This window comes from Gossypium arboreum, chromosome 3 (assembly GCF_025698485.1).
Source record: "Gossypium arboreum isolate Shixiya-1 chromosome 3, ASM2569848v2, whole genome shotgun sequence".
In the NCBI taxonomy this organism is placed as follows: domain Eukaryota; kingdom Viridiplantae; phylum Streptophyta; class Magnoliopsida; order Malvales; family Malvaceae; genus Gossypium; species Gossypium arboreum.
In genome coordinates, this window is record NC_069072.1 from 38,672,925 (window position 1) to 38,683,929 (window position 11,005).

Consider the following 11,005-nt stretch of genomic DNA (forward strand, 5'->3'; position numbering starts at 1 on the left):
ACACGAGCCTGTGGCTCCGCTTCATGAAAAAATTTCATAAATTTTCCTGAACTTTCCAAAGTTCCCGGTTTAGTTCCTAATTACTTTCATAGCACGTTTAAGGCCTCATAGGCCCAAATAAGGGACTTTAAGATAGAAATTGAAAAGTTTTAAATTTGAACGAAATTTTATAGCTCAGATTGCTTGATTGTTTGCGTTTAAGTCCTGTAACGCCTCATATCCTGTCTCAGCATTGGACACGGGTAGGGGTGTTACATTGAATTAGTGCCAGTGGTTTGTGAATATCCAGATGTGTTTCCAAAAGAGTTACTTGGGTTGCCACCAGTTAGAGAATTTGAGTTTTCTATTGATTTAGAACTGGGAACATCACAGATATCGATAGCTTCGTACAGAATGACTCCTATAGAGTTAAAAGAATTGAAAGCTCAGTTGCAAGAGTTAATGGATAGAGGATTTGTACAACCTAGTTTCTCGCCTTGAGGTGCACTAGTTTTATTTATTAAGAAGAATGATGGATCAATGAGATTGTGTGTTAATTATCTAAAACTTAACAAGGTAAGAAGAAGTATCCTTTTCCAAGAATTAATGATTTGTTCGATCAGCTAAAGGGAGCAACATTATTTTTGAAGATTGATTTGTGATCTGGTTATTATCAGTTGCGAGTTAAAGATTTAGATGTGCCAAAAACTGCGTTCAGCACCAGGTACGGGCATTATGAATTTCTTGTTATGCCGTTTGGGTTAACTAACACTCCTGCAGTTTTTATGGATTTTATGGATAGAAATTTTAGACCGTATTTAGACAAATTCTTAGTTGTATTCATTGATGATATTCTGACCTATTCTCAAGATGAGTCTGAACACGATGAGCATTTGAGAATTGTGTTACAAACATTGAGAGATAAGTAACTTTTTGCTAAATTCAACAAATGCATGTTTTGGCTCTAAGAAGTTGGATTTCTAGGACACATTGTTTTAGCGGAAGGCATCCAAGTTAATCTGAGTAAGATTTTAGCAGTTGTTGACTAGAAACCACCAACAAATGTATCTGAGGTTAGAAGCTTTCTGGGATTAGTTGGATGTTATCGGCATTTTGTAAAAGGGTTCTCGATGATAGCTACTCCGATAACTCATTTATAGCAAAAAGATGTAAAGTTTGAGTGGTATGAGAAATATCAATAAAGTTTTGATCAATTGAAAGCACGTTAACAGAAGCACCTATTTTAGTTCAACCTGAATTAGGTAAATAGTTTGTAATTTTCAGTGATGCATCATTGAATGGTTTGGGATGTGTTTTGATGCAAGAAGGCAAAGTGATAGCTTATACTTCCAGATAGTTAAAATTGCATGAAAAGAATTGTCCGACAGACGATTTAGAGTTAGCCACTATTATTTTCGTATTGAAAATTTGGCGACATTATTTGTTCGGTGAGAAGTGCCGCATATTTACCGACCACAAAAGCTTGAAGTATTTGATATCTCAGAAATATTTGAATTTGCAACAACGAAGATGGCTCAAATTGTTGAAAGACTATGAGTTAGTGATTGATTATCATCCGGGGAAAGCGAATGTGGCCGCGGATGCTTTAAGTAGAAAATATTTGTTTGCTTTATGGGCGATGAACACGTAGTTGACCTTGTCTAATGATGGTTCGATACTAGCCGAGTTGAAGGCTAAACCGATATTTCTTCAGCAAATTTGCAAGGCTCAGAAATGTGATAATGAATTGCAAGATAAAAAAGTACAATACGAGTATATTACTAATTCAGAGTATCAGATTGGATCCGATGATTGTTTGCTATTTTGAGGTAGAGTTTGTGTGCCAAGGAATCATGAGCTTATACAAAAAAATTTACACGAAGTGCACAGTGGTTGCTTATCTGTTCATCCAGGGAGTACTAAAATGTAGAGTGATCTGAAACAGATATATTGGTGGTTGGGCATGAAACTTGACATTTTAGAATTTGTGTCAAGATGCTAGGTTTCTCAACAGGTTAAAGCTGAACATCAAGTACCTTTGGGATTGTTACAGCCAGTAATGATACCTGAGTGGAAGTGAGAGAGAGTTACGATAGATTTTGTATCGGGATTACCCATATCTCCGAAAAAGAAAGATGCTATTTGGGTTTTTGTTGATCGTTTGACAAAATCTGCACATTTCATTCCGATACCTAAAGACTTTTCACTTGACAGATTAGCTGCATTGTACATCTCAGAGATTGTCAGATTGGACGAAGTGTCGGTCTTCATTATTTTGGATAGAGATCCACGGTTTACGTCACGATTTTGGAGGAAATTGCAAGAGGCTTTGGGTACACGGCTACATTTTAGTACTGCATTTCATCCTCAAAACAATGGTCAATCTAAGAGAGTGATTTAGATTCTCGAAGAAATGCTTCGTTGCTGTGTTTTAGAGTTCGAGGGCAACTAGGAAAAATATTTACCGTTGGTTGAGTTTGCGTATAATAATAGTTATCAGTCGAGCATAAAGATGGCACCGTATGAAGCTTTATATGGTCATAAATGCAAAACTCTGTTGTACTAGACCGAGTTTAGTGAGAAAAAGATTCATGGAGTTGATTTGACTAGAGAGACTAAAGAGAAAGTGAAAGTGATTCGTGATAGTTTGAAAGAAGGTTCAGATTGATAGAAATCATATGCAAATTTGAAATTTAAAGATATTTAATTTCAAATCGGCAACAGAGTGTTTCTAAAAGTATCACCATGGAAGAAGATTATTCTATTTGGTCGCAAAGGAAAATTGAGTTCGTGATTTATCAGACCGTATAAGATTATCGATAGAATTGGACCAGTGGCATATTGGCTAGCTTTACCGTCAGAACTAGAAAAGACCTATAATGTATTTCATGTATCCAAGTTAAGACGGTATCGGTCAGATCCATCGTACATAATTTCTCCTGCAGAGATTGAAATTCAGCCCAATATGTCGTATAGCGAAGAAACGATCAGAATTTTGGCCCGAGAGATTAAAGAGTTAAGAAACAAAAGTATAGCTCTAGTGAAGGTTCTTTTGCAATGTTACGGTGTTGAAGAGACTATGTGGGAACTTGAGGAAGCTATGAGGAAACAGTACCCTAACCTATTTTCTAGTAAGATTTTCGAGGACAAAAATTCCTTATGGGGAGAGCTGTAACAGCCCGTTTTAGTGAAATCGAAATAGTAGTTTTGAGACCACAAATCCGAGGTCAAAGTATTTCTTTTACTAATATTTTAATGTCTATATCATGTTATTAGTATCGTAAGAAAATTTCGTTAAGAAATTTAATTATATGCATGCTTAATTTGATAAAGGACTAAACTGCAAAAGGTGTGAAACTTGACTTCTATAAACTAAAGGTATTAAATAGCTATAGAATTAATGTGTAAGAGTCCTTATGTGGTAATTAAAGCACTTTTAATATGAATGGACAAATATGGACATTATGTAACACCCTGAACCTGTATCCTTCACCAGAGTTGGGTTACGAGGTATTACCGATCAATACACATCATTTAATATCCATATCTCATACATTCATACATTCATATACAAATACCATTCAACACAACTATATTGTCCCTTATAAGGGCCTACGAGGACTTAAACATGCTTTGGAAGTGGCTTGGGACTAAATCGATAACATACGAAAATTTTGGAAACTTAGAAAAATTTCAACATTTCAAGTATTACACGCCCGTGTGAACAGGCCGTGTGCCTCACATGGCTAGTGGACACGCCCGTGTCACAAGCTGTGTGGAAACAAGGCATACATACTGACTTGTATCACATGGCTGAAGGTATGCCTGTGTGCCAGGCCGTGTGAAAACTGGAGAGTATACTAACTTACACCGCACAACCGGTCACACGCCCGTGTGTGAGGCAGTGTGGAGCACACTGACTTCAATTCCAATTCAATACCAGGGATCACACGGCCGTGTAACATGGCCATGTGTCAGACATGGATGAGACACACACTCATTTCCCTACCCGTGTGGACAAAAATAGGCTATTTGCAAAGCCATTTTGCCACCCTATTTTCACAAGCATACACAAGCATAAATGGAAACATTTCATAACCCAATAGGCAACCATTCAATAACATTTTATATACATATTATACCAATTCATATGACAACTACATATCAAGACATCATTTGTACATTTTCATTCCATCTATTTCTTGCCAAAACATACCATAACTAAACTCCTGTACACAACCAAAACATTGTACCAAAATAAGCCAAATCACATGGCTTAACTTATACACAAAATGTACAAAATCCATAATCTCAAATAACTATAATTATCACCATTAAAACTAGCCTATACATGCCATATTTACAATTATTCACAAACTCAAAAGTACCAATCGACAATTGGATAGTGTGCTGTGCAACTCTGACTTGTCCGAAACAAGTGAGCTATCGAACCTCTATAAAATGTAGAAAAAGAAACAGTGTAAACTTTATAGCTTAGTAAGCCAGTATAATTCAGAATTAAACTTACCATTTATACCAAATCAAGTTAAATAATTTAGGTAAACTTATTACAATTTCCAAATACCTAACGCAAGCATTCATCAATAGGTTAGTCATATAAATACATGAAATCATCCATTATCTCAATTCAATACTCAATATATATACATATCAAATTCATATATCATGAACATCATATTCAACATTTCACTCTCAATCATATAATCAATAATTCACTCAATAATAATACTTATCAATATAAACAATATATATGCCTATTGAACCCATTAGAACTTCAAAGGATACACAGGTGATATACATCAGTATTCCATCAATTCATTATCATTTCTGCTCTTTTGAGCCATGATCGGTAAGCTCCTCCTGAGCTGATGGATAGTAAGCTCTATTAAGCTGAATCAGTAAGCTCATACAAGCTGATATATCAGTAAGCTCATACTAGCTGTGGTGAGTCCGCAACAAATGCAAGAGCTCGACCAAAACGGTAACCCTAGTGACATGTCACTCGTATCCTACAAATTCGTACAGTTCAAACCGGGCTCGGTAACCATCAATCTATATCAATTAGGTACTCATATTCCAAGTATATCAATTCCTCAATTATATACATACATTTGAAATAAATACCAGTACTTAAAAGTTTGATTCTAATTATACAAACTTACCTCGTATCGCTCGGTTAACAACTAACAACTTTTCATCAATCTTTCCTTTACCCCTATCTAAACTTGATCTAGGCTTATCTTGATTTATATATTATCAAATTTAGTACATTCAGTATTCAATCAATTCAATTTAGCCCTTAATACATAATTTTTAAAAAATCACACATTTTCCCTATACTTTCATATTATTTACAATTTAGTCCTTTTCATATAAAATTGCAAATTCATACAATTTGTACTATCCATGCTTAGTCAAATTTCATAGGGACTCCTAGCTTCCCATATCTTTCATTATTTCACACTTTTAACCACATAATTTTACATTTTTACAATTTAACCCCTTTTTGACATTTTTGTCAAAAATCACTTAACAAAACATGTAAAACTATCATCAAACTTTTATAATCTATCATCAATCATCAAATTACTCAAGCATTAAACAAAGGTAACATTTTCAATCTTTAATCTAGGGTACGGGCTAGTTAGAATACAAAATAATGATATCAAAAACGTAGAAATCATTAAAAACCAAGCAAAAACCGTACCATAATTGAAGAATTTTATCAATGCCGAATGAAGAACCCTATTTTAGCTTCTTCTACCTTTAATTTTTGGCTAAAAAGATGAATGAACAAAGAATTTTGGTTTTGTTTTATTAATATTAACATTAATAAACATTTTACCAAAATAACCTTATTTAAAAACCACCAAATATCATGTTATTATTCCTATTAATGTCCATTCAATTTAATTATGGCCTAATTACAACATAAGGACTTATACTTTATTGATTCATAGCTATTTAATACCTTTAACTAATAGAATATGCATTTTAACACTTTATGCAATTTAGTCCTTTTTACTGAATTAAGCATTCAAACAGTAAAATTTATTTTTGAAACTTTCACACAATAGTTCTATCATGTTGTAAACTTTAATAAAATAATAAAATAAACATTTTAACCTTAGATTTGTGGTCCCGAAACCACTGTTTCGATTCGACTCAAAAACAGACTATTACAACTCTGCCCCTTTAGGGATTTTTGTCCCCGAAAATCTTAAAGTAAATAGGTTAGGGTACTATTTTTACATTGTTTCCTTGGGTTCCCACGTAGCTTCCTCGATTCCGTGTTTATTCCAAAGAACCTTTACAAGGGCTATGCGTTTATTTCTCAATTCTTTGATTTCATGAGCTAAAATCCTGATCAGTTCTTCGCTATATGTCAAATCAACCTGTATTTCAACATCTACTGGAGAAATCACATATGACGGATCAGATTTGTATTGTCGTAGCATAGAAACGTGAAAGACATTATGAATTTTTTCAAGTTCTGACGGTAAAACTAGTCGATACGCCATTGGTCCTATTCATTCAATAATCTCATACGACCCATGAAACGCGGACTCAACTTTTCTTTTCAGTCGAATCGAAGAACTTTTTTCCACAGTGACACCTTTAGAAACACTCGGTCCCCGACTTGAAATTCAATTTCTTTACGTTTCAAATTCGTATATAATTTCTGTCGATTTGAAGCTGCTTATAAACTATCATGAATCGTTTTCGCTTTTTCTTCAGTTTCGCTGATGAGTTCAACCCCGTGAATCTTTTTCTCACTTAATTCAGTCCAGTATAGCTGAGTTTGACATTTGTAGTCGTATAGAGCTTCGTAAGGTGCCATCTTTATACTCATTTGAAAACTGTTGTTATATGTAAATTCAATCAATAGTAAGTATTTTTCCCAACTGCCCTCAAACTCTAGAATACAACATCTCAATATGTCTTCGAGAATCTTCATAACTCTCTTGGTCTGACCATCAGTCTGAGGATGAAAAGCTGTACTGAAATTCAATTTTGCAATTTCTTCTTAAATCATGACTTAAATCTCAGATCTCTATCAGAAATAATAGATAATGGCACTCCATGTAACCGACCAATTTCAGAAATGTACAATTTAGATAATCTGTCAAGTGAGTAATCTGTACGTACCGGTATGAAATGAGTAGATTTCACTAGTCGATCAACGACAACCCAGATAGCATCTTTCTTTTTCAGAGTTAGAGGCAATCCTGACACAAAATCCATTATAACTCTATCCTATTTCCACGCAAGAATCATCACAGGCTGTAGTAACCTCGATGGTACTTGATGTTCAACTTTGACTTGGTGACAAATCAAACATTTAGAAACAAACTCTGAGATATCTCGTTTCATGCCTTGCCACCAGTAACACTATTTCAAATCGTTGTACATTTTGGTACTTCCCGGATGAACAGATAAACAACTATTTCAAATCTTCTAAATGAATTCTAAATTTATCGGTATGCAAATTCTATTTCGGAACCTGAAACAATCATCGATTCTAATCTAAAACTCTAAATCAGGGATATTCTTACATTCAATTCGTTTAGCTTGCAATTTGTGGTCAACTTTTTGAGCTTCACAGATTTGTTGAGCAAATACTGGTTTAGCTTTTAATTCAGCTAAAATAGACCCATCGTCACAAATCATCAATTGGGTATTCATTTCTCGCAATGCAAACAAAGATTTTTGGCTCAGAGCATCAGCAGCAACATTAGCTTTTCTCGGGTGATAATCAGTCACAAATTCATAATTTTTCAATAACTCAAGACATCTTCTTTGTCACAAATTCAAATTTTTCTATGACATCAAATATTTTAAGCTTTTGTGATTCGTATAAATGTGACATTTCTCACCTTATAAGTAGTTTCGCCAAATTTTCAACATAAATACAATTGCAGCCAACTCTAAGTCATGTGTCGAATAATTATTTTCATGCGGTTTCAATTGTCGAGAAGCATAAGCTATAACCTTTCCTTCTTGCATCAGAACACATCCCAGACTATTTAATGATGCATCGCTATAAATCAAAAATTCTTTCCCCGATTCAGGTTGAACCAAAACTAGTGCTTCAGTTAACAGTACCTTCAACTGCTTGAGACTCTGCTGACATTTCTCTGACCATTCAAACTTCACATCTTTTTGAAGCAGTCGTGTCATTAGTGTTGCAATCGTCGAGAATCCTTTCACAAATCTTCGATAATAACCCGCTAAGCCCAGAAAACTACGGACTTCAAACACATTTCTTGGAAGTTTCCAATCAATAATAGCAGAAATCTTACTCGGGTCAACTCTAATACCGTCAGCTAAAACAATATGCCCTAGAAATCCAATCTCTCAAAACCAATACTCACATTTTCTGAACTTTGCAAATAACTGCTTATCACGTAGAGTTTGTAACACAACTCTCAAATGCTCAGTATGTTTCGTTTCATCTTGTGAATAGATCAGAATGTTGTCAATAGATACAGCAACAAATCTGTCTAAATACGATCTGAATATTTGGTTCATTAAGTCCATAACAATTGCAGGAGCATTAGTTAAACCGAAAGGCATAGCAAGGAATTTGTAATGTCCATACCTTGTTCGAAACGCGGTTTTTGGCACATCGACTCTTTAACTCGCAACTGATAATAACATGGTCTCAAATCAATCTTTGAAAATACTATAGCCCCTTTCAACTGGTCAAATAAATCATCAATCCACGGTAGAAGGTATTTATTCTTTATAGTCACTTTATTCAGCTGTCTGTAGTCGATACACATTCTCATAGTGCCATCTTTCTTTTTTACAAATAATACCAGTATACCCTAGAGCGAATAACTCGGTCGTACAAAACCTCTATCTATCAATTCTTCAAACTGAGCTTTTAATTCTTTTAATTCTATTGGAGTCATTCTGTATAGAGCTATCAATATCGGTGTTGTTCCTGGTACTAATTGAATACCAAATTCAACTTCTCTAGTCAGTGGCAAACCCGGTAATTCGTCTGGAAATACATCCGAAAACTTACAAACAACAGGTACAGATTCAATCTTTGATTCAGACATATTTGTATCTAATACGTATGCAAGATATGCATCAAAACCCTTTTCTATACATCTTTGAGCTAACATAGACGATATCATAGTAGGTAATTCACTCGAATCATCAGACTCAAGCCGAAGAATTTCACCATTTTGACATTTCAATTCTATAGTCTTTCGTCTACAATTCACAACCGCATCATGCATAGTCACCTAATCCATACCTAGAATTACATCAAACTCATCGAACGGTAGAAGTATCAAGTCAGCCCGAAAACAGTAACCCCGCGTCATCAAAGGAAAATTTTTACAAATTTTATCAACTAAGACAGGCTTGCCTAAGGGGTTCAATACTTTAATTACAAAATCTGTAGACTCAACATGTAAACTCCTAATACTAAATTTATACAGATATATGAATGAGTTGATCCAGGATCTATTAATGCAATTATATTAGTATTAAAAAGAGAAAAAGTACCGGTAATAACGTCTGACGATGATGCCTATTCCCATGCACGAATAGCATAAGCTCTAGCAGGTACTCGTGCCTCAGATTTCACAATAGAATCTCTCATAGAACCTCGATTACCCTCGTATTTCTAGTGTTTCAGGGTGGTCTCCCTCTAGTAGTCGTGTTACTTACTTTCTCCGGTTGATCTCTTTCAGCTATAAACTTTTCTAGACAGTCCCGAAGTTAATGATCAAGAGATCCACATTTAAAAAAAGCTCCACTCACTAATCTACATTCACCGTAATGTCACTTATTGCAGTGTTTACATTCAGGTCCAGCATTTCTAACACTACCCACACTAGCAACTAAAGTCGTCTGAGGTTTAGAACTGAAATGTCTCATATCTTTGTCTCTAATCGAAATCCCCCCAGAAGCAACAGAATAAGGATGATATTATCTAGATTTCTTTGATCCTAACTAATGTGATTTGCCCACAAATCTTTTTCTAAAGTGTCTAGCTTCAAAATCGACTTTTCTTTTCTCTTTGCAAAGTCTTCGACTTTACAAGCTCTGTCAAACAGAACAACAAACTCTTTCAACTCAAGAATTCCAACTACTAGTCTGATTTCTTCATTCAATCCATCCTCAAATATTTTACACATTATAGCTTCAGAAAAAACACATTCACCGGCATATTTGCTAAGTCGTACAAACTTTCTTTCATATTCTATGACTGACATACGGCCCTGTTTTAACTCAAGAAATTCTTTTCTTTTCTGATCAATAAACCTTTGACTGATGTATTTCGTTCTAAATTCAACTTGAAAGAAATCCCAAGTAACTCTTTCTTGCGGAACTACGGATATCATGGTATTCCAACATTGATACACATTATCTCTTAACAGTGATACAACACACTTTAAGCATTCTTTAGGTGTGCAAGATAATTCATCGAATACCCGAATCGTATTCTCAAGCCAAAACTCTGCTTTCTTAAGGTCATCGTTAATAGTGGCTCTGAATTCCTTAGCCCCGTGTTTCTATATCATGAATATTGCTGGTGCATTCGTTAATCCAAACAGCATCACTAAGAACTCATAATGTCCATAGCGTGAACGAAATCCGATTTTTGGAGCATTATCACCATTAATCTTTACTTGGAAATAACCAAGCCGCATGACGATCTTGGAGAAAGTTATAGCTACACTTAACTGGTGAAACAAGTCTTCTATTTGAGGTAGTGAGTTCTTGTTCTTCAAATTCACCTTGTTCAATTGCGATAATCGATGCATAAGCAAAGAGTCCTATCTTTCTTTTTTACGAACAAGGGTGGCATGCCCCAAGGTGAAATGCTTGGTCGTAAAAATCCTTTGTCCAGAAGATCTTGTAGTTGGCTCTTTAGCTCTTTTAGCTTTAATGGCGCCATCCTGTATAAGTCACATGACATGGGTGTAGTACCAGGAGCTACTACTAATAAAAAAATCTACCACTCTTTGTGGTGTCATGT